This window comes from Salminus brasiliensis, chromosome 13 (genome assembly GCF_030463535.1).
Source record: "Salminus brasiliensis chromosome 13, fSalBra1.hap2, whole genome shotgun sequence".
In the NCBI taxonomy this organism is placed as follows: Eukaryota; Metazoa; Chordata; class Actinopteri; order Characiformes; family Bryconidae; genus Salminus; species Salminus brasiliensis.
The window spans coordinates 15,734,817-15,739,667 of record NC_132890.1 but is presented as its reverse complement, the minus strand read 5'-3'; the positions used below and the strand labels follow the sequence as shown (position 1 = coordinate 15,739,667).

The 4,851-nt window shown below is 47.0% G+C and overlaps 3 non-coding genes across 3 annotated transcripts; all 3 read left to right on the top strand.

The window, feature by feature from the left end:
* Positions 1–849: 849 nt before the first annotated feature.
* LOC140576276 (5S ribosomal RNA) lies at positions 850–968 on the top strand. The gene has a single exon (XR_011981497.1). It is a non-coding gene; the product is annotated as a 5S ribosomal RNA (ribosomal RNA).
* A 1,380-nt stretch (positions 969–2,348) lies between these two features.
* LOC140576274 (5S ribosomal RNA) lies at positions 2,349–2,467 on the top strand. The gene has a single exon (XR_011981496.1). It is a non-coding gene; the product is annotated as a 5S ribosomal RNA (ribosomal RNA).
* A 1,379-nt stretch (positions 2,468–3,846) lies between these two features.
* On the top strand, positions 3,847–3,965 carry LOC140576273 (5S ribosomal RNA). The gene has a single exon (XR_011981495.1). It is a non-coding gene; the product is annotated as a 5S ribosomal RNA (ribosomal RNA).
* The last annotated feature ends 886 nt before the right edge of the window (positions 3,966–4,851 follow it).

Here is a 4,851-nt window from a genome sequence, read left to right as displayed (position 1 = left end):
CACATCACGAAAGGGAGTGAGCCGTGGGGCAATAACAGCACCGTTTCGTCACAGCCGTGATGTTTATTTCACCGTTACACGCAACCTCAAGTCATGGGCCGCCATTCATGGGTCCCCGTTCTCGTTTCGGGGGGCTGATTTCCAGTTGTATTGAGTTTTTTTAAAATTCTCCTCCCAGACCTGCCTGCATCTACAACAGTTGTTCTTTTGTCCCCCTAAAGCTTCACAGAGCTCTTTGAACTTGACATGGCGACGCCACTTCCCTAAGTCAAAAGGCTGGCTGGCCCACTCAGCCCGAGCCTGCTTCACCGGCATCCCTGCGACTCGCAACTCACCTCAGAGCGATGCTTCGCCCGGCGTGCTAGCGTGAGCTTTTTTCTTTTTTTTTTTTTTGCCCGGCTTCCATATTGGTAGGAAGTAGCCTCTGCATTTATCCCGTATTCCTGTTGTACCTTAGTATGTGGAATTTAGGGGTGTAAATAAAAGGAGCCAAGACAGTTGAGAAAGATTTGTGATTTTGTAATTGTCCCGTTTCACAAGCCCATTCGACTCATGTGGCTTATGTGACTTTTATGTTGACAAGGCCGAGTCTGGCGGCCGGCGTTAGCCTTTGTTGCTGAATGTTCAAGTGTCAGCCAAAAGAGCAAGTTTTGTTGTTTTATTTTTTTTGTGAAAAGAGAAGGAGGACAGGAGAGAGCAATGAAATGTGTGATTGGTTTGAATGAGCTTGGTGGGGTTGCTTTGGAAGTAAGAAAGGAGGGCGAGTAAATGTGTGTCCCCTGTAGTGTGGAAAAGGCAGCCGTCTTTTGCCGCATGCTTATAAATAGGCTGAGTGGAAGCAGTGCTCTCGCTTACGGCCATACCACCCTGAGCACGCCCGATCTCGTCTGATCTCGGAAGCTAAGCAGGGTCGGGCCTGGTTAGTACTTGGATGGGAGACCGCCTGGGAATACCAGGTGCTGTAAGCTTTTGCCATCCTCAAGCACATTCTTTCACTTGCTTTTCTTACTTTTACTCCATCTTACTTTACGCTTTCACAAATCTACAACGCATTACCCTTTCTTTTACATGTACGTCCTTGTGTTACATTTCATACGGTCTTTGGAGTCTTCAGAGTCGAAACATTTCAGCGTCAGATGCCGTTTAAGCCCACCTGCATGGCCTGCCATGGGATGGAAACCAATCAGTTGTAGTTTGGCTTAATTATAGCCAGTTGCTCTCAAAACAAAACACTGGAAAATATTCAACAAGAACTCTGTGGAGGGAATGCTGTGGATAAAAGTAACCCAAGCCTGCCAGTAGGGGTCAGTGTACGTTTGAGGAAACTGACAACATGGGGGGGAAAGTCTGTTACAGGATGTCAACGCAGAGCAGAACTACAACCAATCACAGTTACAGCTCATGGGTGGGACAAGCCCAATATTTGCTGTTAAAAACAAACAAACAAACAAAAAAACACCTGCTAATTTAGATCACTTACTTAGGTCACATTAAAGCAACACATCACGAAAGGGAGTGAGCCGTGGGGCAATAACAGCACCGTTTCGTCACAGCCGTGATGTTTATTTCACCGTTACACGCAACCTCAAGTCATGGGCCGCCATTCATGGGTCCCCGTTCTCGTTTCGGGGGGCTGATTTCCAGTTGTATTGAGTTTTTTTAAAATTCTCCTCCCAGACCTGCCTGCATCTACAACAGTTGTTCTTTTGTCCCCCTAAAGCTTCACAGAGCTCTTTGAACTTGACATGGCGACGCCACTTCCCTAAGTCAAAAGGCTGGCTGGCCCACTCAGCCCGAGCCTGCTTCACCGGCATCCCTGCGACTCGCAACTCACCTCAGAGCGATGCTTCGCCCGGCGTGCTAGCGTGAGCTTTTTTCTTTTTTTTTTTTTTGCCCGGCTTCCATATTGGTAGGAAGTAGCCTCTGCATTTATCCCGTATTCCTGTTGTACCTTAGTATGTGGAATTTAGGGGTGTAAATAAAAGGAGCCAAGACAGTTGAGAAAGATTTGTGATTTTGTAATTGTCCCGTTTCACAAGCCCATTCGACTCATGTGGCTTATGTGACTTTTATGTTGACAAGGCCGAGTCTGGCGGCCGGCGTTAGCCTTTGTTGCTGAATGTTCAAGTGTCAGCCAAAAGAGCAAGTTTTGTTGTTTTATTTTTTTTGTGAAAAGAGAAGGAGGACAGGAGAGAGCAATGAAATGTGTGATTGGTTTGAATGAGCTTGGTGGGGTTGCTTTGGAAGTAAGAAAGGAGGGCGAGTAAATGTGTGTCCCCTGTAGTGTGGAAAAGGCAGCCGTCTTTTGCCGCATGCTTATAAATAGGCTGAGTGGAAGCAGTGCTCTCGCTTACGGCCATACCACCCTGAGCACGCCCGATCTCGTCTGATCTCGGAAGCTAAGCAGGGTCGGGCCTGGTTAGTACTTGGATGGGAGACCGCCTGGGAATACCAGGTGCTGTAAGCTTTTGCCATCCTCAAGCACATTCTTTCACTTGCTTTTCTTACTTTTACTCCATCTTACTTTACGCTTTCACAAATCTACAACGCATTACCCTTTCTTTTACATGTACGTCCTTGTGTTACATTTCATACGGTCTTTGGAGTCTTCAGAGTCGAAACATTTCAGCGTCAGATGCCGTTTAAGCCCACCTGCATGGCCTGCCATGGGATGGAAACCAATCAGTTGTAGTTTGGCTTAATTATAGCCAGTTGCTCTCAAAACAAAACACTGGAAAATATTCAACAAGAACTCTGTGGAGGGAATGCTGTGGATAAAAGTAACCCAAGCCTGCCAGTAGGGGTCAGTGTACGTTTGAGGAAACTGACAACATGGGGGGGAAAGTCTGTTACAGGATGTCAACGCAGAGCAGAACTACAACCAATCACAGTTACAGCTCATGGGTGGGACAAGCCCAATATTTGCTGTTAAAAACAAACAAACAAACAAAAAAACACCTGCTAATTTAGATCACTTACTTAGGTCACATTAAAGCAACACATCACGAAAGGGAGTGAGCCGTGGGGCAATAACAGCACCGTTTCGTCACAGCCGTGATGTTTATTTCACCGTTACACGCAACCTCAAGTCATGGGCCGCCATTCATGGGTCCCCGTTCTCGTTTCGGGGGGCTGATTTCCAGTTGTATTGAGTTTTTTTAAAATTCTCCTCCCAGACCTGCCTGCATCTACAACAGTTGTTCTTTTGTCCCCCTAAAGCTTCACAGAGCTCTTTGAACTTGACATGGCGACGCCACTTCCCTAAGTCAAAAGGCTGGCTGGCCCACTCAGCCCGAGCCTGCTTCACCGGCATCCCTGCGACTCGCAACTCACCTCAGAGCGATGCTTCGCCCGGCGTGCTAGCGTGAGCTTTTTTCTTTTTTTTTTTTTGCCCGGCTTCCATATTGGTAGGAAGTAGCCTCTGCATTTATCCCGTATTCCTGTTGTACCTTAGTATGTGGAATTTAGGGGTGTAAATAAAAGGAGCCAAGACAGTTGAGAAAGATTTGTGATTTTGTAATTGTCCCGTTTCACAAGCCCATTCGACTCATGTGGCTTATGTGACTTTTATGTTGACAAGGCCGAGTCTGGCGGCCGGCGTTAGCCTTTGTTGCTGAATGTTCAAGTGTCAGCCAAAAGAGCAAGTTTTGTTGTTTTATTTTTTTTGTGAAAAGAGAAGGAGGACAGGAGAGAGCAATGAAATGTGTGATTGGTTTGAATGAGCTTGGTGGGGTTGCTTTGGAAGTAAGAAAGGAGGGCGAGTAAATGTGTGTCCCCTGTAGTGTGGAAAAGGCAGCCGTCTTTTGCCGCATGCTTATAAATAGGCTGAGTGGAAGCAGTGCTCTCGCTTACGGCCATACCACCCTGAGCACGCCCGATCTCGTCTGATCTCGGAAGCTAAGCAGGGTCGGGCCTGGTTAGTACTTGGATGGGAGACCGCCTGGGAATACCAGGTGCTGTAAGCTTTTGCCATCCTCAAGCACATTCTTTCACTTGCTTTTCTTACTTTTACTCCATCTTACTTTACGCTTTCACAAATCTACAACGCATTACCCTTTCTTTTACATGTACGTCCTTGTGTTACATTTCATACGGTCTTTGGAGTCTTCAGAGTCGAAACATTTCAGCGTCAGATGCCGTTTAAGCCCACCTGCATGGCCTGCCATGGGATGGAAACCAATCAGTTGTAGTTTGGCTTAATTATAGCCAGTTGCTCTCAAAACAAAACACTGGAAAATATTCAACAAGAACTCTGTGGAGGGAATGCTGTGGATAAAAGTAACCCAAGCCTGCCAGTAGGGGTCAGTGTACGTTTGAGGAAACTGACAACATGGGGGGGAAAGTCTGTTACAGGATGTCAACGCAGAGCAGAACTACAACCAATCACAGTTACAGCTCATGGGTGGGACAAGCCCAATATTTGCTGTTAAAAACAAACAAACAAACAAAAAAACACCTGCTAATTTAGATCACTTACTTAGGTCACATTAAAGCAACACATCACGAAAGGGAGTGAGCCGTGGGGCAATAACAGCACCGTTTCGTCACAGCCGTGATGTTTATTTCACCGTTACACGCAACCTCAAGTCATGGGCCGCCATTCATGGGTCCCCGTTCTCGTTTCGGGGGGCTGATTTCCAGTTGTATTGAGTTTTTTTAAAATTCTCCTCCCAGACCTGCCTGCATCTACAACAGTTGTTCTTTTGTCCCCCTAAAGCTTCACAGAGCTCTTTGAACTTGACATGGCGACGCCACTTCCCTAAGTCAAAAGGCTGGCTGGCCCACTCAGCCCGAGCCTGCTTCACCGGCATCCCTGCGACTCGCAACTCACCTCAGAGCGATGCTTCGCCC